Raw genomic sequence first — 26,983 nt, 5'->3', positions numbered from 1 at the left:
TTCTTTGCTCCACCCAAGCCTCCTCTCTCTGTCCAGCCCTCTCTCCTCCCAGCCCTCTCTCCTCCCAGCCCTCTCTCCTCCACCCAAGCCTCCTCTCTCTGTCCAGCCCTTCTCTGCTCCACCCAAACCTCCTCTGTCCAGCCCTTCTCTGCTCCACCCAAGCCTCCTCTGTCCAGCCCTTCTCTGCTCCACCCAAGTCTCCTCTGTCCAGTTTGTCTCTGCTCCACCCAAGTCTCCTCTGTCCAGTTCTTCTCTCCTCCACCCAAGCCTCCTCTCTCTGTCCAGCCCTTCTCTGCTCCACCCAAACCTCCTCTCTCTGTCCAGCCCTTCTGTGCTCCACCCAAACCTCCTCTGTCCAGCCCTTCTCTGCTCCACCCAAACCTCCTCTGTCCAGCCCTTCTCTGCTCCACCCAAGCCTCCTCTCTCTGTCCAGCCCTTCTCTGCTCCACCCAAGTCTCCTCTGTCCAGTTCTTCTCTGCTCCACCCAAGCCTCCTCTGTCCAGTTCTTCTCTCCTCCACCCAAGCCTCCTCTCTCTGTCCAGCCCTTCTCTGCTCCACCCAAACCTCCTCTGTCCAGCCCTTCTCTGCTCCACCCAAGTCTCCTCTGTCCAGTTCTTCTCTGCTCCACCCAAGCCTCCTCTGTCCAGCCCTCTCTCCTCCACCCAAGCCTCCTCTCTCTGTCCTGCCCTTCTCTGCTCCACCCAAACCTCCTCTGTCCAGCCCTTCTCTGCTCCACCCAAGCCTCCTCTCTCTGTCCAGCCCTTCTCTGCTCCACCCAAGTCTCCTCTGTCCAGTTCTTCTCTGCTCCACCCAAGCCTCCTCTGTCCAGTTCTTCTCTCCTCCACCCAAGCCTCCTCTCTCTGTCCAGCCCTTCTCTGCTCCACCCAAACCTCCTCTGTCCAGCCCTTCTCTGCTCCATCCAGGCCTCCTCTCTCAGTCCAGTCCTTCTCTGCTCCACCCAAGCCTCCTCTCTCTGTCCAGCCCTTCTCTGCTCCACCCAAGCCTCCTCTCTCTGTCCAGCCCTTTTCTGCTCCACCCAAGCCTCCTCTATCCAGCCCTTCTCTGTTCCACCCAAGCCTCCTCTCTGTCCAGCCTTTCTCTGTTCCACCCAAGCCTCCTCTCTGCCCAGACCCCCTCTGCCTTGCTCCTCTCTGCCCTGCCCCTCTTGGTTCAGCTCTTTTTCTGTTCTACCCCGCTGCCTCTCTCTGCCCAGACCCTCCCTGCCCTTCTCCGCCTTGTTCCTCTCTGTCCTGCTCCACTCTGCCCCCCTGTACTGCTCCTCTCCGCCCATCCCCTCTCTGTCCCGCCCCTCTCTGTTCTGCCCTCTCTGGCCTGCTCCTCTCTGCCCTGCTCCTCTCTGCCCATCCCCTCTCTGCCCTGCTCCTCTCTGCCCATCCCCTCTCTGCCCTTCTCCTCTCTGCCCTTCTCCCTCAGTCAGTGCTCTCCAAGGCTGCACCTGGGCACTCAGGCACTTATAGTCAGGCAACGGTTTCATAAGGGAGGTGGCTGTGTGAACTGAGGTGTTCAGAGACCGCATCAGCCCCCCTTCTTTTTTTTTTTTTACCGTTCCCCCCCCTTCCTTCCTCGCACTGTTGGTCCTCCGAGGCTGAGCCCCCTTTGTTTACCAGCCTGCGGCCCTAGTGGCTGCTACAAACAGGGTCTCCTTATCGCCTCCTCCTCACAGGGGGGCAGTGGGGGTCCCATTAATGTCCACAGGCTCCTCCGACCAGGGTGGGGAGCACTACCTCCTGCCGCCACCTCTGCCCACAGCAAAGAGCACCCAGACTGCAAACAGTGTCCGCTCTGCGCCTCCTCCTTACAGGTGGGGGGGCTGTGGGGGTCTCATTAATGTCTACAGGCTCCTCCGTACGGTGATGTACCTGGAAGAAATAGGGGGTGGGGGGGCGGGGGACACCACAACTGTCCGCAGCAAAGAGCACCCAGACTGCAAACCGTGTCCCCTCGGCGCCTTCTCCTCAAATGCGAATCTACAAGTATATCACAGGCGCTCTCTTTAAAAAGAAGGCGGGAGCTCCTCAGTTTTCACTTTCTTTACACATGCATCATTCATTACATTGTATTAGTTTGATTTATACTTTATCTCCGAGTAAAAAAAGAAAATCTGCATTTCTTGCACATTGGCATAAATATATACCGATTATAACAAGTTGTGTGCTCCGAGCTGGGAGGGGGTGGGGGCGAGGAGAGGCTCCCTGTGTGGAGGTGTGCTCCGAAGAGGGTGGGGGGCTCAAACGAGGAGAGGCTGCCTGTGCAAAACAAAGTCTGCCGGGATACCCCTGCCCTCCCCGTGACCCTGTGCGTCTCTGTGCTCGGTGCCTGCTTCACAGCTGACGTGAAGAATGTTCTTATCTGCTTGTTAAATAAACAAACAGATAAGAATAGTCTTTAAGCCAGCCACAAAGCAGGCTACCTTGTCTGGAGGGGCAGTACGAAAAGCGGACAGGGGGGCACCCAAAACCCCTCTTTTCCAATGGGAAGCCAGCGTTTACCTTTTTAGAACAATATCTCTCGCAGAGGTGTGGCAGCAGCTTCGCTGCTCCACACACGCCTCTGCAAGACCTAAAAAGGGCGTTTTTAGTGCCTGTGCCACCTGCTCTAAAAAGAGGCTTTATGTGACTGACCCTCATAACGTTTGCATATACTGCTTGTATCCGGACCACAAGGCCCAAGACTGCAAGGTGTATGGCGTGCCTTTTCTACTAAAACCTTGAGGGACCGTGAGGGATGTCTCCTTACCTGGCTCCAGAAGCTAAAAACCAGGAGAGAACCAGTCTCTAGTGACAACATTGATGAGGCCTCATCTACATCGTCCTCTAGAAGATCTGAAAAAAGAGGAAGTTCTGACCCTACTTCTTCTGGAGCACCCTCAAAAAGCCTACAAAATGTCCTGCCATGGGTCTGACAGGCTCAGTCCACCTAAATCTAATCTAAAAAGGAGAGAAAAGGACTTAAAACAGGAGATGGTGGAGTGAGGAAGTCGAGCTCTGTTCCTCCACCTTCCCCTCCTGAGGGAAGAATAGTGTTCAAGAAACCCTTCTCTGTTCCTACTGAGGAAAGACCGGAAAAAAAGTTACCACCGTCAACGACACCGTTGATGAAGAAACTGGCATCGACACAGAGTGACAAGGGCCAGTCTCTTCAGCTTTCCTCAGTTCGCTGACGAGATAGTCGCCGAGAGCTTTGACGGTGTCGACGAGATAGTCGCCGAGAGCTTTGACGGTGTCGACGAAGACGTTTCCAACCCCATCGATGACGGATAACATCCTTTCTCTGGCAAAAGCGGGCCTGGCTCATGCATCTATTAAGGGACACCTCGCGGCCATCTCTCGCGGGAAACATCTTTAACAACAAAGTTTTTATAACGACTTACCTTAACAACGAATCTAGAACAATGACAAATCCTTAACAACGACCATTCTAAACCACGACTTTCCTTAACCACAACTTTCCTAAACCACGGGTCCCTCCCCTCTGCTCCTCCTGACCTGACATGATCTTCGCCCCCTGGCATTGCCTCGGCAAAGCTATCAACAGGAAGATGGGCTCTGATGCGGGCGAGGACGCAGCCAGCCTTCATCCTGCCAGCTTGGTAATGCATGCCACGTATTTCCGTTCCTGTTACCAGTATCTTCAAAGTCATCTGAACTAATAAAAAACAATGGAGTGGATCCCGTAATTTATGCAGATTGTTTGTAATTCGGCATCAAAGACTCACAGCAGATACAAACTATCTGCCTTTGTGCCAAGAATGTCAGGTCGTTGGAAGCATTGTGTGTGATCTGTGCTTTGAACTGGCACGGGAGTGACGATGCAGCTGTTGACTCCGACAGCAATGACGTCGGCAAGAACGACGATGACCCCTTCAACAACAACCGCATCGACAACGGTGCTGTCAATGACAATATATTCATCATCGATGACACCATTGAAAATCGTCGATGGGGGTGAAAAGTTCTGCAGAGAGAGACAGAAAGCACCATGTGACTCCTGAAGTCACTTCACCCATCTACTACCCTCTTACCTCCTGGAAGAGGAGGACTCGGATGTTGATAGTCCTTTCGGATATGCCCGTAGCCCTTTTGATCTGCACGTTAAGTGCCAGGAGGAGGATTAGGAAGAGTGATAGGTAGGGGAGCAAGACTATGATCCTCCCCAGAACTACCATAGAGGGTATCAAGAGGAGATGGTCTGTATGCCATCATCATTGATTTCGGACTTGCAATTTATGCTGTCAGACTACAAACAGAGACTTCAGACACCATCTTCAGTTCCGGAACAGGGCCCAGTTCCCACTAGACCTGCCTCGGTGCCTTCCACCCCCGGGAGCCACCACTGCTGCAATTGTTAGAGGATCCTCCACCAACTACTCCTGTTATCCAACAAGATACCTCGGATGATGATCAAGGGGACACGGATCTCCCAGACCCGCATGGGGAGTGGGATGATTACGTTATCCCTACTCCTTCTTCCCCTTTACCGGTTCCTGTGGGTTCTCCGCCGGGGGTGGTTTCCATAATCTGCTGGAGAGAGCAGCCAAGAGGTTTGATCTGCCTATGTCCGTGGCGCAGACAGACTGTTTCTTGTATGACTTTAGGGAACCCTATAAGAAAACGGTGAGAACCATTCCCATTATAAATCATGTTTGGGAAGGGGGTCCCAAAGTCATGAAGAACCCAGCCCCGGTGGTCCTGGTGCTTCCTCGTTTGGAAAAGAAATATTAAGCACCAGAGGATTGCCCGGCCAGCCTAGTGAGTCAACCGAAACCGGACTCAGTCATTTCACGTGCAGCGGAAGTCGAAAAATCCGGCAGCTCCTCTAACCACACCTCCGGACGAGGAAGGCAGAGGCATGGACAATGTGGGCAAGAGATTCTCCTCTGTCAGACCTACTGGTCAAAGCAGCTAACGCTTTAGTGAGTCTGGGTCGCTATGACCGCCATATGTCGTCTGATCTATCTCCTTACCTCGACCAACTGCATGAGGACCGTAAGCCCGAAGCAAAAAAGATCCTCCTGGAAGGAGAGATGGCCTCCTCTGAGGTCATTGATTGTGCAATGGATATTGCTACACCTGCTTTTCGTTCCCTGGCGGGAGCAGCTGTCCTACGTCGCCAGGGTTGATTTTGAGCGACCTCGTTTAGACCAGAGGTCCAGAACCAAATATTAGAACTTCCATTCGCTGGAGAAGCGCTCTTCAGAAAACATGTGGACGATGCTCTCCATGACATAAAAAAGAACACAGACACAGCAAAGTCGCTGGAGACGCTTCAGTACCGCAAAATACAGAGAAGGGTACCAGTGATGTAGGTACCCCTTGTATACACCTGCCACACAGTCTTACTATCCGCAGTACAATCGGTGACTAGGTCAGTCAACAACCTATTCTAAATCAGTGCCCAGAGTCAGAGCAGGACGTCAAGGGAAAGATTCTTCAAGACGTCAGTGTCGGCTTGCAGGCTCTGACTACTGTTCCTTCCCCTCATCGAACACCTGTAGGGGGCAGGATTTCTCTCTACTTCCAAAATTGGCAACAAATAACCTCAGACTTTTGGGTGCTCAGCATAGTTCAATTTAGTCATACATTGGAGTTTGTTTATCCTCCTCCAAAGAACCCCTTCTTGCACCCACTTAACAAAATAACTCCTGCGCCTAGAGGTCCAACAAATGTTGCAGAAAGGGGCAATAGAACTGGTTCCTTTCTCCCAAAGAGGAAAGGATTCTACTCTCTATTCTTTCTGGTTCCAAAGGCAGTCGAAAAGTGGCACCCTGTCCTAGATCTGAGGGAGCTCAATACCTAGCTCATCAAGCAGTGGTTCCGAATGATCTCCTCGCAGGATATACTTCGACTTCTAAATTCGGGAGATTTCATGGCTACCTTGGACCTAGAGGACACATATTTTCACATCCCCATTCATCCATCGCACATGAAGTTCCTCCGCTTTACAGTAGGCAAGAGCCACTTTCAATTCAAGGTCCTCCCTTTCGGTTTCAGATCGGTGCTAAGAATATTTATGAAAATTCTGGCTGCGGTAGCGGCTTTCCTCAGAAGACAACAGCACCAGGTGTTCCCCCTACCTAGACGCCTGGTTGCTACAAGCTAAATGAGGAGGTGCAGCAGTCATAGCATTTCCTAAATGATGGCAAGAGGCAAATATGTTGTCTGTGCTCGATAAGGGGTCCTCAATCCTTATCTGGCCTGGAAGTTTTCCGACTGCTTAGTTTCAACGATGGGAAGAGGGGAGTCAATAACAGCGACTGCCTTTTTGGGGGCATTTTTCTCAAACAATCCCGGGCGAAATGCCCAGACTTCCCGCAATATAAACAAAGATTAAGGCGACGTCTCCTATCCTTTTCCTCCTTTTACAAAGGCCCTCTAAGTCCCCCAATCTGAATGGGCTCGGTATGATCGGCCGAAGTATTGGCATTGGATGTGTCTTTTTTTTCTCATGTTTTACTACAACGACTCAGGGCATGTCGCCACAAGTCTTTTCACTCTTCCTTTCTCCCAGACGATGATCCAACCAGACCACTAAGTCAATAAATTCAACACAATCGGATGGCAAGTCAACAATTTGCGCCAAAACATCTTTTAAGTCATCTCGAAGGCCACAATAGAAAAGTGATGTTCTTTTCTCATCTGGCCATTGTGTCTCAGCAATTAGCCTATTAAAGGACGTGATATAAGACAATAAATCCTTATTGCCCTGACGCAGGTTCAGCAGCTCATTGTCGCTTGCCTGTATAAACTGGTGCCTTGTAAAAAGTTTTTGCATTGTTTCCTTAAAACGGCGAAAGTTATGTAAAATCGGGTCATCCCTTTCTACGAATGGTATTGACCACGTGGCCGCCGTACCACCTAGATAGGATAGGACAAACGCCACTCTTGAGGTGTCATCAGGAACAGCTGCAGGTTTACAGGGTAAATGTAACTGGCATTGATTCATAAAAATGCTAAACTTTGTCTGGTCTCTGAAGAACCGTTCAGGGGAGCCAATGGAAAGGGAGTAGGAGTGATGACATTTACAGGTTGGCCCGCCCCTGCTCCTTCTGTAGCCAATGGGGTGAACGTAAAGCGTTGCGGTTGAACCACTGGTTTGGTTTTGACCAGGGTGTTATCCCAAGGGTTTTCTTGTGGCTTATATCGTTGCAACTCGCAGTGTAGCTTGTGGTTTTCTTGTTTTAATGAGGTGAATTCCTGCTGTAAACTCAATACTATTCTAGACAAGTCTTGTACTGTCATGATGATTTCTTCTGTGGTGACGTCCATCGTCCAGGCAGACTTAGTGTTTGTGGCTTGGCTTTGTTTTATGTGAGTCCAGCCACTCACCTGAAAACCAGGTCCGTCTGCAGGGACGATGAGGTTCCTCAACCCCCCCTGAACACCTCTCAGTGCTGCTGACCAAAAAACAGAAGCCCTGGCAGGTGCCCAAAGAGGGAAGGGGATTTGGGATAAGAGACAAGAAAGAGAGACTGCTACTCTTCACGCTTTGCCAAGAAGAGGGTGTGTGCCGTCTGGGCCAGCCAGGTTCTGGAATTTGACCACTCGTAACTTTTCCTAAAATATAAAGAGGTAGATAAGTACAGAATGCCCTAAAAACTCTTTTGACTACTAGCAATACCAACTTTATGTCTTCTACTACTTCTGATTACCTTTTAGGCGTGATGGCGCTTCAAACAGTTTGTCTCTCAATAAGCATTTAAGAAATGTATTTACAGGTTTCTATGAATATAAAACAGGAATTTGTATTAGACTGTGTATTCTATGTTATGAATTCACATAGTATATTTGTTCTTTTGTAATACCTTATGATCTGCATAAGACTTTTCCAAAGACGTTTCCAAATAATTTTCCAGAGTTCAATCCAAGCCTGTTTGCATTCCTGGAGGGTTGGGGAGCGGTCTTACAGGACCTCCAGATAAGTGGTCGATGGGAACAGCATCATCGTCTTTTGCACATCAATCTGCTAGAATTCAGAGCAATTACCTAGCCCTACAGGAGTTTCTCCTGAATACCTAGCCCTACAGGAGTTTCTCCTGAAAATAGAAAATTCATCCGGTCTGATAAGAACAGACAATACCACAGCCACGCATTATGTCAACAACAGGGTGGCACGAGATCCCATCTGTTGTCTGTGGAAGCTCAAGGTATCTGGGAATGGGCGATCCTACATGGGGTTTCACTTAAAGGAGAGTATCTTGCAGGGAATCTCAACGAGACAGCAGACACACTAAGCAGACTAAAGTTTGTCTGCCATGAGTGAGAGCTGGATCCGAGGACAATGGACGTCATTTTCCAGCTATGGGGCACACCGTCCATAGATCTGTTTGTGATACCGAAAACTGTAAATGCCGGCACTTCGCAAGCTGGCATCACCATCCGGGATCCTGGGGGAGTGCGTTTTCAATGGCATGATCATGCGACTTTGTCTGTGCTTTTCCCCCCATTCCTCTTCTCCCGAGGCTTCTCAGGAATTTAAAGGTGGAACCCTGCAAAATAATCCTCCTAGCACCGTCCTGGCCTCATCAATATTGGTACACTGAGCTTCTTCTGTCAACCAATTCCCTTGGATCCTATCCCGTCATTGCTGGCGATGTCCCAGGGCCAAGTACTGCATCCAGATCCCAAATCCCTGCAATTATCGCATGGCTCCTGAGCACAAAGAGTTTCTTGACCTGAAGCTGTCTGCAGAATGTAGAGGAATCCTTTCCCAAGCTCGTGCTCAGAGTACAAACAAGACATACCAGAGGAAGTGGAAGAGGTTTTGTCACTGGTGCCAAGAATCTGGAGTTCATCCTTTCTCTTCTTCGACTCATGAAATCCTTCCTTACATCCTTTCTGTGGCAAAAGCGGGCCTGGCTCATGCATCTATTAAGGGTCAACTCGCGGCCATCTCTCGCGGGAAACATCCTTAACAACAACATTTTTATAACGACTTACCTGAACAACGAATCTTCAACAACTAACCAATCCTTAACAACGACCATTCTAAACCACGACTTTCCTTAACCACAACTTTCCTAAACCACGGGTCCCTCCCCTCCGCTCCTCCTGACCTGACACGATCTTCGCCCCTTGGCATTGCCTCGGCAAAGCTATTATCAGGAAGATGAGCTTTGATGCGCGCGGGGAAGAAGCCAGCCTTCATCCTGCTAGCTTGGTAATGCGTGGCACGTATATCCGTTCCTGTTAACAGCATCTTCAAAGTCATCTGACCTAATAAAAAACAATAGAGTGGATCCCGTAATTTATGCAGATTGTTCGTAATTCGCTATCAAAGACACACATCAGATACAAACTATCTGCCTGCATGCCAAGAATGTCAGGGCATTGGAAGCAGAGTAATCATTGTGTGTGATCTGTGCTTTAAACTGGCACGGGAGTGCCGGTCATCGGAGCATAATTGATAATTTGCCTTGAAGTGCACTGAGATAGAGAGCTGGAGGGCAAATGCTGCGGTTGGCTTTCCTGGTATTACAGAAAACAGGGCGAAGACCAATCAATCACTTTGTCATTTAACTGCATCACATTAAGCATTAGTAAAACAAAAACATGTTGATGCATACAAGTTTGAACTAAAATTAGATATGCAGATTAAAAAATTTCCCCAAGATAAAGTTTCCGCTTGTTCAGCGTGTAGAGGACGTTGGCTACACAAACTTTCTTTCCTGCAAGCGGAGCCACCCATAACACTCTCCATGGCTGTCCGTTCAAACCCACCCTCCTCTCATCTGGTGAGGTGTGAACATTTTGGTTGTGTATTATTTATTCAAAGTTGAAGCCACCTACCTTCATTCTTTTCACGAATATACATTCCATTGGATGGGCTTTCAACCTGCACAACTGCTGACAGTTTAACTGTGGCGACTTTGTTCTTTTTACCATAAACAATCTGGTATTGTCTAAGAAGGCAGAAATAAAGCGTTTGCCAAAAATTGGCCGATGTCCCGTGCTGCGTTCCAATTGGTGCGACAGGTGCAGGTTCCATTAGTGTTAAACAGTTGCAGCAAACCTACTGACACTGGAAGTAATGGTGCCGGAGTGGCCCCTTCTTTGATGCTTTAGCTGCTGCCATCCATTCAGTTTGGTGCCAGGGTCAGACTGGCATATTGGGAAATCTGGCAGTGGCAGATGGGTCAGTCTGACAAGTCAGTTTGTGGGCCGGATTTATGGCAGTGTGTGGGCTGCCTTCTTCTCATTAGTTCTTCTCAGTTGGTCATTTTGCTTCACACACAGGAGTATTGTTATTACAATAGTGGCATCTATTGGCCAGTCACAAGATGTTTTCTTCGTGGTTTAGGAACTCGTTGTAAAAAATTTAGTGGTTTGGCATTGCTCGTTGTTTAGCCTTCATGGTTGAGGAATTTGTGGTTTGGGAAGTCATTATTTAATCATATATCCATCTCTCGCTTCAGAAGAACATCTTCAGGACCTTCTCTTTGGTCAGCAAGAATAATTGAACAATTTATGAAGAGGTTTTTTCGAGTCTTCCCTCTGATTAAGCCTCCTCCACCACTGTGGCACCTTAACGTGGTTTTGGCTCAGCTCATGAAAGAGCTCTTCGAACCTATCCATAAGGCAGACTTAAAATTCCTGTCGTGGAACTTGGCTCTTATGGATCTGACATCGGCTAGAAGGGTTAGCAAATTGCAGGCACTCCGTATCCACGATCCTTTTCTTTAGTTCAAGAATGACACAGTAGTACTCTGTACTAACCCGAAGTTCATCCCTAAGATGCCCTTGGATTTCCACTTAAATGAACCTGTGGTTCTTATGACTTTTTTCCCTCAACTTACAACTCCAGCTGAGAGATCACCTCATTCACTAGCCATTCAGCGTTGCTTAAAATTCGATCTCCAAAGAACTAAACACTTTATGAAGTCACCTCAGCTCTTTGTAGCTTACAGTGCTCCTCGTAAGGGGTTCCCCTTTCTAAACAAGGAATTGCATGTTGGATTTCCAGCTCTAACCAGTGTTGTCATCAATCAGCTGGAAAACCCCTACAGAGGAAACTCCTTGCTCACTCCACGAGGGCAGTCTCTTCCTCTAAAGCCCTCTTTGCTGGTGTACCTATACGCAACATCTGCAGAGTATCCATACCCTTACCACACATTACTGCTTGGATTCTTTGACACATGATAATACGGTAGTGGGCCAAGCAACCCTGCCGAGCCTATATCAATAGCGGTGAGCTTTCTGTTTGATCCCTCCTTCCTAACTCATCGCACATTCTTTGGTAAATATTGTTTTCTTTTTTTCACTTTACACTATGTGTATATGACTCTTGCACATGTTCAGGAAGCCTATGACAGTTTGTGGACTCTTGAAAGTTAATGCATAATTACGCAAAAAGTTAAAATGCTTATTTAGTTACTCTTCACGGTCTAGATCGAGAAAGCATTTGAATGGTTTCTATTTTTTTCTGTCCTTGTGTACTAATTCTTAAAGGATCGGTACAAAAAATGTGCTCATAATTGCTAGCTACTCTGATTCAAGCATGTGAATCTATGAAAGTTCCAAAACTTGAGTAAGAAAATAAGTTACTAATCTTTAACTTTAGTTCTCCAGTATTGGAAGCTTTCATGGATTCACATGCCACCCACCCACCCTCCTCCCCTGAGAAAGCTCAGCCTTCCTTTTGACCTTTATGGTTATCCTATAGCACTACTGCTGCAACAATCTGAAGGTCTGAGGTTCTCTCAGAAAGGTTAGAAAGGGTGAGGCTGTTCTGATTGGTTGTGTGTTTTATTTGGTTTCTTTTACAAAAAGAGGTGAATATGTTAATAAACTAAAATGGGCCTAGGCCTTGTTTCTAGTTTATGATAGCTTTGCATTGCTATTTTGATTTACCGGGGACTCCCATCTCGACGACAGGGAATGACTCAAGCATGTGAAGCTATGAAAGCTTGCGATACTGGAGAACTAAAGTTACAGGTAAGTAACTTCTTTTCTTCTGGCTGCTGTGGAAAGGGCATTAGGCTCAGAGTCTCCTGGTATTGGGGTTGAGGATAATTAGCTACACAAAATATCATTAAAAAAACATTATGGTTAGAAATTTCGATCAGTATCTTCTCAATATTGTAAATAAATTCAAGAAAAATCTTCAGTTGAAAGGGTGTTACGGTAACCGTTTTGATCCTGAAAAGCAGGCATATTTGTCCATTAAGGTGAGATACACTTCGGTAGCTTTTTCTTTTTTTTTTTTTTTAAATATTTTTATTGTTGCATATTGAAAAACTCGGTCACATGTATACACATTCTTATGTGTGGCCTCAACATTCAGCCACAATACTTCGACATTGCAATTTTTTATTATAATATCTTAACGAGTAACTGAAAGAAAAATAGTTGGTTATACGGCAATGACCATCATATGCATCCTCCCTAAAAATAACTTCAAATTTCCTTTATAAAGGCAACACATTGCGGTCCATTCGGTCTGTGGTCTTTTCAATCTCACACTCCAGGACATCGCAGAGCTTTTTCTTTTTTTGAAACAATTGTTATTGATAATAAAAGTGAACAATGGGTATTTTCAAGGTTTACATTGTACTTATCAATCGTGCACATTTAATATGAAGACATGTGGTGGACACATCATATGATCGCAAGGGGTCAACAATGTTATAACCAGTACATCTAAGCACCATAAGTCCTCCAATCCTGGATAATCCCGTCCTCCCTCCCTAACATTCTGAATCAGTATCACTTTCCAACTGAGGTGGTTCACAAATATATCCTCTATATTCATTCCAGGCAGCCCAAATTTTCCCCCACTTACGCGGACATTTCTGATTTGAATATACTGCTTTTTCGGCAACCGTCGCAGAGTCCATATCCGTACTCCAGTCTCTGAGCGCCGGTGACACAGGGGACCCCCAGGCCTTGGCCACATTTCGTTTAGCATACATGATACCCAGTGTTGCCCAATCCTGCAGGGGGTTGCTCAGTTCATTCGGCTCCCAAATGTTCAGCAAGCAACGACGCGGCTCAGGAAGCAGCGAAACATGAACCACTTGAGATATAGTTCGCATAACCTTGGACCAATAACTAGCAATCAAAGGGCACTCCTAGATAGTATGGTAGAACGTCCCCGCCGCTTCTCAAGCAATACTGGTGTGTGGTTCTTCCTATCTTATGTAGTGTGACCCTGGTGTAATATACTCGATGTAGGACTTTTAATTGTATCAGTCTGAGCCGTGATGATACAGCGACCTCCTGAGGCGGTTTGCCAGTCCGATTCGTCAAAGTCACCTAGTTCTGCAGTCCAAGCGGTTTTAAGTCTGTCCATGGGGTCAGGCATATTGTTAATCAGCTTACGGTAAACCAATGAGGTCGCCCTGTTAAGCATGTGTTCCGTAAGCAGTCTATCCTCTAAAGGAGTAGATTCTGGTAGCTTTCCCTCAGCCGGAAGCACTGTTCGAAGGGCATAACTGATTTGCAAGTAACGGAAACATTCCGCCTCAACCAAAGAGAATTGGGCCGCTAGTTGGTCAAAAGTGAGGATTTTCCCCCGTCTATAAGTGTCTCCAATCGTCGAAATGCCTATGCGGTCCCAGGCCTCAAATCCCTTACTATTACAGAGACGGCCGAGGCGGCGCGACGCCCAAAGTGGTGTCATCTGTGTGATCGTGTTCCGACACTTGAGACGAGCCGAAGCCATGTGCCAGAGCTTCACCGTGTGAGCCATGGGGCCTATCAGGGCACTTCGGTAGCTTTTTCAAATATACTGCTCATGAATTTACTCAGGACATCAGTTCTAACACCATCCGAGCCATCACTATTGATTTAATGTGGTGGAGTTATTTAAAATATGTGACGTAGGACCAGGATGCTTCAGAAATCTACTTGTCCCATAAGAAAAAAGAAACATTTCCATTAAGGACAAGGAAGCTAGGATGTGGCTTTCCTTTCCTCACTTTAATTCATCCAGCTGCATTTAACAGATAACAATGTTTCCAAACAAAGCTACATTTCCCAAGAGTCCTTGGGAAAGAAACAGAAAATAGCTCATTCATTCGGAGGGCTGGAGCTCCCTATAATGCTCTTCTCCAACTCTCTACCTTCCTCTTTCTTCCTGCGACACAGCCTGATTTTCCCGTAATTCATTCCTGTTGACTAGCAACCATTCCTGAAAGGAAGTACAAGACTCAGATCCAGAAAAGAGTTGCAAGCAAATAAAACACCAACACATGTTAATACGAGATATCGAAGAAGCAAACATCAAATGTAAATTCACATTTAGTGCCTTCCCCACTCATACATCGGGTGGACTAGAAAAGAAATTTGAAAATATTGGGTGAGCTAATCCTCTCCTCTGTGTTTTCAATTCTATGTCAGGACCTGGAGGCAAAGATTAGGCTAGTTCAAAGCTTTTCCATCACTTGGGTTGCCAGATTAGACACTGGTTTAAAGTAAAACCTATTAAAAGTTGAGTCTAAGGACCAAACTCCTGCATTGAGGATATCCTCCAGTCTAGCTCCCAAAGCAAACGCTTTAGATGCCATGGCACCTCTCACTGAGTGGGCCCCAAAATATAAATCCTCAATCCTTGCTTCTTGCATCACACATCTGGTAATCGTAGGGTAAGAAACCGCCTTATGAGGCCTGGTAAGAGCAATTAACAGTTGCCTCTCGCCGTGAGGACGTAATTCCTCCAACACGGCTTCATACGACTTGAGCATTTTAACAACAAACAATTTTGGTACCTTATGGAATGAAGTATGGAACACAATTCTTGAAATGCATTTTGTATGCCTAGCAATGGGAAAGGAAATTCCCTCCAGGGAGAAAACTCTACCTGTTATGTCCAGAGCACGAACACCCGACACTCTGCGACATGAAATTAGACCTAGCAGCATTGCTAATTTTGCTGATAATTGTTTTCTAGACAGGTACTTGTTAGAAGGCCAGGATTTAAAGAGGTTAAAGACTCTGTTCACATCTGACAATACTGAATACCTGGGCTCTGGGGGTAGCGACAGTCTAATACCCCACAAAAGTTCGCATACCAAGGGATGTTCTCCATCTGGGTTGCCATCCACTGGTAAGTGACCTGCAGAGATCACATATCAACATTTATTGACCTATATGCCAGTCCTGTGGAGGCCAGAGTCGCGTCGAACAATGTCTGCCCCCAGTGTTTTCACCTGGAATTGGAGACTCCAACCCAGCCATCTGGACTAAGCGGAACAATATGTCTTAGAAGCCCTGTCTTTCCCAGCTCTAGCGAGTAGATCAGCAGATTCTTGTGAAATGCCTGGGACTTTCCACCGTTCCTGGTAATCCTCCAAGCCATAAGATGCAGTGAGCCTGGTAGAACCAGTGGGTGAAGGTTGCCTTGGGGATTCTGGAGAAGATCTGAAAAGTGGGGTAAAAGGATTGAAGAAAGTTCCATCAACACTGGAAACCAGACTTCAGACCTCCAAACCAGGGTGACCACTGCCAGGTCCGCTCTCTGTCTGTGCACCTGTGCTGCTAACCTCATTAGCATTGTGAATGGGTAAACACATATGCCATCTCCTTGCTACAATCCTGGAAAAAAGTGTCTGTGGACACTGCATTGGGATACAGCCACCAACTGCAATATTTGTCCAGCTGGAAGTCCTTATGGGATGCGAAGATATCCATGGAGAAAGAACCCCACCTCTCCTGTTTCTTCTGGAAAACCCAGGTTTGCAATTTCTATAAGCTCACATCCCTCCTATGATGGGAGTGCCAATCTCCCTCCTGAGTAAAACGACCCAACACCGAGATCTGATTGGCTAGGCAATAATCCCATAATGTGTGTGGCCAGTCCGACAGAAGTTTGGATTTTGTCCCCCGCCCCAAATGGTTGACCTAGCAGATAGCCGCCACATTGTGCATTTTTAGAAGCACCGCACATTGAAAATCGTCTTTTGTCCAAAACTTGAGGGCGAATTAACCTACCATTAACTCCAGACAGTTTGTGCAGGGATTTTTCAGTGATGGACCATTTTCCTCATGTAGTGAACTCGCAGCAACGTGCTACCCAGCCTGAGCCACTGGTGGCTAACTTGGGTTGGGAGCTGAAAATTGCCTGACTGTGCCAGCCCTCCATACGGGAAATCCACCATTGCATGTCCTCTTTTGCTTCACTGACAGAGGAACAGCTTTGGAGTTCGTAGGTCCCTTTTAAAGTTTAGACGTCTTCAGGTGCTGAAGGGCCTGATAGTGGAGAGGCCCTGGGAATATGGCCCGAATGGATGAAGAGGAGTCCCACTGTACGAGCAAGTTGTAACGATACCTGGGGCTTTGCCCACATCTTTCTGAATTTGTGGTTGATCTTTGCCAGCTTGCGAACCAGTAGGTTGAGGGTATCCCTGATTGATTCTATGAGGAAACCCAGAAATTGTATTGACTGAGATGGGCTGAGGGCTGACTTTGTTGTGTTGAGCACAAAACCAAGGGATTCCAGAAGATTGATGGTCATCTGCAAGTGCGCAGAGAGACACACCGGGCATTGGTTCATGATCGGGATGTCGTTGAGGTAGATGATCATCCTCCCACCTAGAGTTCTTAAGTGTTCATCCACCGGTCTCATTAATTTGGTGAAACACCATTGGGTGGAGGACAGACCGAATGGGAGGGAGGTGAATTAAAAAACCTGAGACTTCCATCGGAATTATAAGACCCGCCTGTGAGAAGGGAATCGCCAGGTAGGAGTCTTTCAAATCTAATCGTACCATACAATTACCAATTTGGAGGAGATCCTGAAGAAGATGGTTGCCCTCCGTCTTGAAGTGATGATAGACCAGCCATTCGTTGAACTCCTTTGAATTTCTGATAGGGCTTTGACCTTCCACTCTATTTTTCCACTGGGAAAAGATTGCTCAGAAAGCCTTTTGGGATTTAGGGTGGTTTGAACAATAGCCTTTTTCTCTAGAAGCTGTGATACCTCTAGTTCCACTAACCTTGCCTGGGAGAAAGACAGGGGTCTGAGTCTGCAAGGCTGGACTAGAGAACCATAAACTTCTATCTGATAACCTCTCACCATTTAGAGTACTCACGCATCTGTTGGAAGAGACTCCCAATTGTTTAAAAACTGTACTAATCTTCACCCCACCTGTAACCCTTCTGGGCTCTGTACTCTTACCTTGTGAGTTGTTATAGTTACCGTTTCCCCTGAAACCGGCTTCGAGCACCATGGCGGCAGGGGTAGGATCTTGTCCGACAGAGGCTTGCAAACTTGGAAGAGTCGTGCCACGGACCTCGACGAGAGTAGGTAACTCTAGCGGAGGTTTGCCGGAGATTGTCACCTGTCATGTGTCCCCTCCCACGACCGGCCGCGCACAATACACAAGGAGTGAAAACACGCTTCATTGATGTTTGGGCTTTGTCTAAGGAAGTGAACGTATTGACAAACTTACTCGGTTCTCAAATTAACGGATCCCCAAACAGATTACTCTGAGCCACTGTGCCGACCTCCGAGGTAGAAAGTTCACCCAACTTTGGAGCGATCTTGATCAGTAGAGTTCCACGTCCCTCGGTGGGAATCGCGCAGTTGGCGTTTCCAAGGGAGATGATGGCTCTCTCAGCCCAACTGGATAGAGCGTCCGGATAAACCAGTGACCCGGATGCTCTAGCATCCTTGGCCATGTCCATTATCTTGGCCAGACTCACACTCCAGCACTCAGTTTTCCTCGATGCATCATAATAAATGCAGTGCATGATAACACTTTCTTCGGTGTCAGGCTTTAGTTTTTCACCCTTGGTGGTTTGAACTGTGTACTGCATTTACCAGGATGCAAAGGGGCGAACAGTGCTGGGACTGTGAGGCAATGTGTTCCTAACCCCCATTCTGTTTAAAAGGCTCACTTGAGCCAGCAAGCTGACGAGCTTTGGAGATGCACCTGTGTGCCTGTATGTGGTACTGTGACCTGAGAGAAACTTGGCAGCATTTCCAGCAACCCCAGATGATTTTTCTTTGCTCTCTAATACTTCTGCTCTCTTCTGATGACGGGCTGAACCCAGAAACACGTGCCTAGAGATATACAGCAATGTCTGCACCAACGTTGGTGAAAAACTCCAGCTAATTTTGAAGTAAGTGTGAACTGTGTACTGCATTTACCAGGATGCAAAGCGGAGAAGAGTGCTGGGACAGTGAGGCAGTGTGCTTCCAACCCCCATGCAATATACAAGCACTAATGGTCTAATCCAGCATTCAAAGCAACTCAGCTGGTCACAACAACATCGCACAGTACACTTGATCACAAAAGTAAACACAAGAGGCACTTATCTGTTTGCTGCTGGAGCAGTGAAGATGGAGTTTGATAGTCAGTGAAAAGCATTCTGGGGAGTTCCAACCCTCCGATTGGGTGAACTGTTTTCTGTTTCTTTCCCAAGGACTCATGGCAAATGTAGTTTTGTTTGGAGAAAAATGTTATATGTTCAATGATGGTGGATGAATTAAAGTGAGGAAAGAAAAGCCTAATTCTCGCCTTCGGGTCCTGACCTAGAATACACTTGTCCTTTTTGTTGTCACACAGATGACAAATTGTGTCAGTATTCTGATTACGTCAGTGGTCAGATAATAGCCTCGCAGATTGTGTTAGAGCCCTTATAACGCTTTTGGATTCTAGTTGTACTCTGAGTACATCACCTTCCTCAAAAAAAAACCCCAAAAAAACATATATGTGTATATATATATATATATATATATATATATAGACAGATTGCTGGCACGATTCTGCACTAATAAAGCACTAAGGATTAGCACCTAAACGGCGGTTTCACTCCACGCTATTTGGTCTCCATTGGAACAGGGGACATGGCGAAATGGCGTTTTTCTACATATATATATATATATATATATATATATATATATATATATATATATATATATATATATATATATATATATATATATATATTCTCTCTCTCTTTTTCTCCCTCTCCCTCTCTCTTTCTCCCTCTCTCTCTCTCTCTCTCTTTCTCTCTCTCTCTCTCTCTCTTTCTCTCTCTCTCCCTCTCTCTCTCTCTTTCTCCCTCTCTCTCTCTCTCCCTCTCTCTCTCTCTTTCTCCCTCTCTCTCTCCCTCTCTCTCTCTCTTTCTCCCTCCCTCTCTCTCTCTCTCTCTCTTTCTCCCTCTCTCTCTCTCTCTTTCTCCCGCTCTCTTTCTCCTTCTCTCTCTCTCTCTCTCTCTCTCTCTATTCACCAGCTCCACTTCAATCTCCTCTGACACTGGAAATTTTCATAGAAGCACAAATAAGCAAGTATATTTGCTAATTCGAAAATGGAATTCACAAAGGTTTGTTAGGGGTTCAGTTTCCAGGTCTACTTCCGTAAACTCTTGTGAATTTCTGAAAGTCATAAGTCTACACCAATGCAATGACCTGTGCAAATATATGATTTTTTTTTCTCTCAAAATTGGGTTCCTAATTTATTTTCATGTGGCCTATAATGGTTATACACTGCTTCTTCATTAGCCATTTAGTTTATATTGGCATGCATCACACTTTTTTTTTTAAGTTGTACATTTTTAAAGCAAACAATCACCAATCTTTCTTTCAAGATTTCATATATTTTGGTATAATTAGGGAGAATTCCGTGAGCACTATAATTATCCTTGGTAGTTATACAGACGTGTGCATATTTTATACGGGAACCTGTCAGTAATTCAAACTGAGCTTACTGCATCACCTTAGGGCACTCATGCTAGTAGTAAAGGATTTATTATTACTGAATCCTATAAAAAAAGGTTTAAGCAAATCGTACGTATGGATTCAAAATGTTGCCTTTAGTGGCTGACAATCCTCTTTCACAGAACCCTACTGGGTAATGTAAACTGGCAGCTAAAGGGTCTTTACTGCAGGTTGTTGGACCCACTTGTATAGTGGGAAAAATAAACTTGAAAACTTTTTAATTCTTAACCAGAAGCAATTTGTGCAAAGTGTCGGGTGATAGGAATTCCACTGCCCTTTGTGGAATTACTAATAACATAAAATATCTGATGCCTCTTTACATAACACATGACCGGCAGATATAAAGTAACATTGAGCGTCAAAATTGCTACTCGCTGCAATTTTATGTCAGGAATACAGCTACTGTACCAAAGATTAGACTGTATTTGAGGCCATAGTTTTTACTCCTAGAAAAAAGTTTGTGTTATGTAAATATTATCTAAATCAATATTGTCATCATTCTCATTGATGATGGAGCTAATTTGTTGAAAGAATACATCACTTAAGATTGAATGAAACAACCTGTCAACACAATGTGTGTGTTTTGTGTATTGTTCCACTTATAAAGAATTTGACAGCACATAATCTTTAGCATGTGGCTTATGCAATTTTGGAGAGTAGGTCAGCATTTTGTTTCAAACTATGCCATTTAGATAAAGTAACAGCCTTTGATTACCTTTAAACACCAGGGAGGACATGTTATAGTATTCAGTGGTCCTGCAGCCTTGCCACTTTTATAAAACAACTTTTTGATATTGTAAATCTTTGTCCTCTGGAATGCTTTTGAAGACATCAGCATCTTGATCAAAAATACCTCAGGGTGTTCAGTCTGTGTGGTAACTATTGATGAATGTAGCCTCTGTGTTGAGCGCGAACGTGTTTTGGCTCTGAATTGATTATGTAAGGCATTCATCATGACTGGGTTGTAATGCAATTATGTATTATTTGCAATGGGAGCATTTGTTAAGCAGCTTTCAGCAGCAGTTGCTTTTTGCCATCGTAAAATAGAATTCTCCGGGTATCCTGCTCAAAATATCGTGGTGCAGTTGGCGTAGTATAACTACAATGCACTATTAGTTGTAAATATAACGTCAACTGGACGATTATGAAACTGCTTTGAAATGCAGAAAATGCTGAAGACTTTATTTAGATGATTCATCTTGAACTCATATTCTGTGTTTTATTTCGTTTTTTTGTTTTAGATAAGTTTGTTTTCCTCAGTTATTATTATTTAACTTGGATCAAGAAATGTGTTAAGGTGTTATATGGCTAGACTCGTGATAAAGGTTGTTGAATTTTAAATGTATGTTTTCTGGCTCGCAAGGAGTTTTGTCCAAACCTGCCTAGTCAGATCAAAATTGACTTTATTTACTTAACTAAACCTATAAAAGCACACAGTAAAATCGGGATACACATAATAGCAATTTACATATAAAAACAATCTAAAAATCATCGCAAAAACAAGCACAATAAAATATTACAGTGTGACAGTAATAACTGCGCTTCCCCCAGAAAAAAAATCAGACATAACATACAATTACACAACACGCCACTTCCTGTTTTTAATTGAAGCTGCTAAAAAAAGTGCAACACTAAAACATTCCAGAGGACTGGGTAACATCTGGAGATAAATTAGGGCCAGTGTCACTTCCAGAAAGCCTTTCCCTCTCAATAACAGAACTATGTAGTGTTGTCGCAGTGAACAATAATGGTCACAAAACATCATGAAATGAATTGTGTCCTGTTGTGAGAAGCTGTCAGAAGTACAGGGACCCAATGTATCCACTTTGTGCCGCCCCTGGGGTATGGCACGTAACCAATGTAGGCGATTAAATCTAAACCTTGTTAGAAGGAAGCAATGGTAGGGTTTTGTCGTCTCTTCTAGATATGTTTCTACAGAGGAACATGTTTTGATAAAATATAGATCCGTAAAGATGTTTTAGTGGCCTCCCTTGCTTCTCTCTCCACAGACATGATTGACAAAAAATGATTCTTGACCTATTAACGAGCCTATTGGGAGATGCAAACAATTCGGGACAACTCTGTTTCTTCGCTAAGGTCTTGATATGACAGAACAAGAGAATGCTATTTGACCTCTCCAGGGACAGACGTTCTTGAACTATATTCTGGTTCATGTCCCGATCTGGATTAATCCAAATCCTAATCCAGCTCTACAATGGGAGATAGGCCACCAGATCAGAAATGTACCCCATCCCCAACTCTTTGTGGGCAGCATAGTAAGTGCTCGTTAAATGACTGTTTTGAGAATGTTCGGCGCACTAGTTGCTTGAAATGCCGTATGGACGTGCTTTTGTCATACGGTAAGCACCAAGGGGCGTGTTCCATTAAGAGCATCACAGTTCAGGGCATTTGCTATGTAACAATTAGGTTCACTTGATTGGAAAAGCGTGCTGAGAGCAGTTTTTATATATAGAATGAGTGAGTGACCCAATAGACCCTTGCGGGCTTGGGCAATTAATATGTTCAAAAAATGAGCCAGCAAGGGGTTTTGTTTAAAAATTCTGAGTAATAGCCACTGTGGGACCTAAATGAATAAGTTATCCACACTACTATCAGTTAGTGGCCGTGACTAGTAAATACAAAGACAAATCAATATTGTTACCACACTAACAACACGAAAAAATACAACAACCAGGATTTTATGGTCAAAAGATTATTATTTTCTTTACAACAAATGTAAAAAGGGTACTAGAAAAATGCATTTGGGATGTAAAAGGAGCCTCCTATATACTCCTATAATACATCTTCAGATAAGTCTAGACTGCTAAAAAGTAATAACACAATGATTTCAAATCAGCAAGATAAATGAAAATCAATGATGATTGGAAAATATCAAGCAGAGTTAGACTTCGTAGTCGACGTTTCGGTCTTTGGGGATTATTTCATAAGACCATCTTCAGGACTTGAATATTGAGCATTAAGAATGATGACCCTGAGAAAAAATTCAGGTAATGATATATACACTTCCCAAGGGGGTCAGTGATGCTGGTTAGAATCAATCGACAAGGTATTGCAGAATATTGAATCCACAACTTCAGGCCACACTCGGCGCTTAAGTAGATAATGTTTGAAAAAGCAGATAAAATCTAATTATCAGCTGGAAATATATTTTCAGAAGTCAGAAATGAATTAGCACGATTTGAATGATCGAAAGAAACGGAGCAACTCGCGTTGACGGCGTCGGGACAACAGCGTTATGGGAAACAGCTGTTTTCCATAACGCTGTTGTCCCGACGCTATCAACGTGAACATCATTCAAATCGTGCTAATTCATTTCTGACTTCTGGAAATATATTTCCAGCTGATAATTGGATTTTATCTGCTTTTTCAAACATTATCTACTTAAGCGCCGAGTGTGGCCTGAAGTTGTGGATTCAATATTCTGCAATACCTTGTCGATTGATTCCAACCAGCATCACTGACCCCCTTGGGAAGTGTATATATCATTACCTGAATCTTTTCTCAGGGTCATCATTCTTAATGCTCAATATTCAAGTCCCGAAGATGGTCTTATGAAATAATCCCCAAAGACCGAAACGTCGACTACGAAGTCTAACTCTGCTTGATATTTTCCAATCATCATTGATTTTCATTTATCTTGCTGATTTGAAATCATTGTGTTATTACTTTTTAGCTGTCTAGACTTATCTGGAGATGTATTATAGGAGTATATAGGAGGCTCCTTTTACATCCCAAATGCATTTTTCTAGTACCCTTTTTACATTTGTTGTAAAGAAAATAATAATCTTTTGACCATAAAATCCTGGTTGTTGTATTTTTTCGTGTTGTTAGTGTGGTAACAATATTGATTTGTCTTTGTATATACTAGTCACGGCCACTAACTGATAGTAGTGTGGATAACTTATTCATTTAGGTCCCACAGTGGCTATTACTCAGAATTTTTAAACAAAACCCCTTGCTGGCTCATTCGAGAGCAGTTTTTAAGCCGGTAAATTATATGGTGTTGAATTGCAATTGTTGATGGCGTCTCGGAATAGTGGCATGTGTTTAAGTTTTCACTTATAATTTTGCTTGCTTTTTGATTAGTATAGTGGCATTGGCTAAGTAGCACTAGTGGTGAAGAAATGTAGTGCGGGATTTGGATAACTTGACTTAAAACTCCCACTCTCTAATGGACATGAAAGGTATTACTTTGTTCTTGGCAGTGTATTTTGATAATTTTTTTTAGTTCTTGTCTTAACAACGAGATTAGAGTGGGTTGGATCTGAAGTTATTTCTTGCTTGTTTAAGGCATTAAGATATACTGAGAGTTATTGATGCATTGCACATTGGATTTCGGAATTAATTGCGTACTATACAAGTACTTTTTGCTAGTACTTTCCACGTATGCTAATTCAAATTGCGTTTGCACTCATTATTTTTACACCTTTTTGACTTTTATTTCACTTTTAGATTGGATGTATTGTTGCTGTCGGATTCACTTGCAGATTCTGTAATTATTCAGATTGTAATTGTAAACTAGGTATTGGATTTGCTTGCAAGGAACATTTGCTTCACTACAAAGTGCAGTAAAGGTTTGGTGAGTAGCTTTTTGTACATCTTCCGTTGGACAGATTTTCTTTTTCCTGTTGCACTTATTGGAGGTTTATTTCAACACTTTTTACTTTACTCTTTGTGTTTTTTTGTCTCTTTTATATATTATTTATGATTTCCCTTGATAGGAATAGGTTAAAGGGATTATTCCCCACTGATATTTTTATGGACCACTTCTCTATATAACGCATGTGTTATCTGGGCATGTTTTTGTTTTTGGCCTTTTTGTATTGACAACATGTTAATTATTTTTGTTAACATGACCTGTTATATTTTTTCTTTCACTCTTTCGTTTGAGTGATTTTCTTACTACTATCTGTGTATAGTATGTGGCAATATTGTACGTTACTTCATACTATTCAAAGACTAAAGATTTGCCCTAAAGAAGTGACTTGAATATCATGAAAAAGTGTTGGCCATTTCCTGAGATTTAGTTGACTAGCTGAAAGAGTCTTTTTTGTTTTAGAAATAAATCTGAGCTAAACTGCCAATGTTCATCTCTCAGGAATTATTGGACACGCATTTTCCTTCTCAAAGTATTGCCATATTGTTTTCCTGCAGACCTCAGACCAAGTCTGCTTGTGTTTTATAAATATAATGTACCTGGAGGCAACACAAAACCTCATGACTCCTTACTGTGGTTTTATCTGGTAGTGAAAGAGGTTCCCTGTTCTTGCTATTTATTTGCCACCATGATCAGCCTATCTTAGATGTCCATCAGTGGCAGCTGGCATCTACTGAAGGTGGAGAGTCGGGCAAACAAAATAAAAACAAAACAAAACACTTACCGATTGTGAGATATGACGTCCTCACTCCATCGTCTTCTGCTGGGACTGCAATGCAGGCCCCAGCAAATTCCCTCGAACAATCAAGGCCTGCTCATGTGCTGTTAACCAGCATGTGAGCAATGCCCTGATTGGTGGAAGCGGCCTCTGTCACTGCTCCTGAGGGTGCTGCATGCCTGCACTTGTTCTCAACCTAGCTTTCTTAATACCGCTGAGTTGAGAGGTTTAAAGTGCGCATGTGTGGCTGGCTGGCTGTCTCAAGACGACCGACCAAAGAGAGATGTGCGCTTTAAACTAGTGGAAAGGCAGACCCCTGCCCACCACTACTTCCTGCTCACTCAGCAGGCCTGCCCCGTCCTGACGCTCATTTCAGGATGGGATGATGATAAATAAAATGGTAATCAATTACCATTTTGTTTTTTTAATCTTGGGGGCTTTGGGGGCACGCAAGTGGGGCGACGCTCCTCCACTCTAATGGAGAAGCTGCCCCTGACATCCATATTGTGGATAACTGTTCATTAACATTTTACATAATTTCTGTCATTTTGAACTCAGATAAATTTTAGATGACAGCAGGATGTTTTGAATGCATGTGTTACTGCCAGTGGCCCCTCTTTAGAGGGTGCCTGCATGGTGGGACGACTCTGACCCTTCCCCGCAAACCCACGACTACCAGCAGCCTCTGGTACTGGGAGCAGGACTGCCGCAGTTTCCGCCGTTCTGTCGCAGGCCTCTATTTAGAGGGCACCCCTCCCGCAGCGTGGGACTACCTTGACCCTGCCCAGCGAAACCATAACTCTCAGCAGCCTCCGCTACTGTGAGCAGGGCTGCCATAGTTTCCCGCCGACCCCCAGCTAAGGTACTGTGCCCTTGCGCTGCCTGTCGTCCCTGCCCCTGTGCTGTCTGCTGCCCCTGTGCTGTCTGCTGCCCCTGTGCTGTCTGCTGCCCCTGTGCTGTCTGCTGCCCCTGTGCTGTCTGCTGCCCCTGTGCTGTCTGCTGCCCCGGTGCTGTCTGCTGCCCCGGTGCTGTCTGCTGCCCCGGTGCTGTCTGCTGCCCCGGTGCTGTCTGCTGCCCCGGTGCTGTCTGCTGCCCCGGTGCTGTCTGCTGCCCCGGTGCTGTCTGCTGCCCCGGTGCTGTCTGCTGCCCCGGTGCTGTCTGCTGCCCCGGTGCTGTCTGCTGTCCCTGTGCTGTCTGCTGCCCCTGTGCTGTCTGCTGCCCCTGTGCTGTCTGCTGCCCCTGTGCTGTCTGCTGCCCCTGTGCTGTCTGCTGCCCCTGTGCTGTCTGCTGCCCCGGTGCTGTCTGCTGCCCCGGTGCTGTCTGCTGCCCCTGCACTGCCTGCTGTCCCTGCCCTGCCTGCTGTCCCTGCCCTGCCTGCTGTCCCTGCCCCTTTGCTGCCTGCTGTCCCTGCCCCTTTGCTGCCTGCTGTCCCTGCCCCTTTGCTGCCTGCTGTCCCTGCCCCTTTGCTGCCTGCTGTCCCTGCCCCTTTGCTGCCTGCTGTCCCTGCCCCTTTCCTGCCTGCTGTCCCTGCCCCATTGCTGCCTGCTATCCCTGCCCCATTGCTGCCTGCTGTCCCTGTTCCTTTTCCTGCCCCTTTGCTACATGCTGTCCCTGCCCCTGTGCTGCTTGCTGTCCCTGTACTGCCTGCTGTCTCTCAGCTTCCCGAATTCTCTGCGCTTCCCGCTGTCTCTGCGCTTCCCGCTGTACCTGCATTGCCGTTGTATCTGCATTGCCGCTGTCCCTGTGCTGCCCGCTGTCCCTGTGTTGCCCGCTGAACCTGTGCTGCCCGCTGTACCTGTGCTGCCCGCTGTCCCTGCGTTGCGCCTGCATTACCCGCTGTCCCTGCGACGGCTTCTGTCCCTTCGACGGCAGCTGTCCCTGCAACTGTGCTGCCCCTGCGCTGCCTG

General features: G+C 45.5%; 1 protein-coding gene across 3 annotated transcripts in view; it reads left to right on the top strand.

Annotated features, from left to right (window-relative positions):
• Positions 1 to 26,983, top strand: part of MYSM1 (Myb like, SWIRM and MPN domains 1) — a 367,486-nt gene that overhangs the window by 142,546 nt on the left and 197,957 nt on the right. The window contains exon 1 of one of the 3 annotated variants that reach the window (XM_078669962.1): positions 24,161 to 24,280. The exons of the other annotated variants lie outside the window; for them this stretch is intronic. The gene's annotated coding sequence lies outside the window, so the exon portion shown is untranslated. Of the gene's footprint in view, positions 1 to 24,160; positions 24,281 to 26,983 lie in introns of those variants that run through there. 3 annotated transcript variants of the gene reach the window in all.

Source organism: Lissotriton helveticus, chromosome 1_2 (genome assembly GCF_964261635.1).
Source record: "Lissotriton helveticus chromosome 1_2, aLisHel1.1, whole genome shotgun sequence".
In the NCBI taxonomy this organism is placed as follows: Eukaryota; Metazoa; Chordata; class Amphibia; order Caudata; family Salamandridae; genus Lissotriton; species Lissotriton helveticus.
The sequence above is the reverse complement of the archived record's forward strand: the minus strand, read 5'-3'. Positions and strand labels throughout refer to the sequence as shown.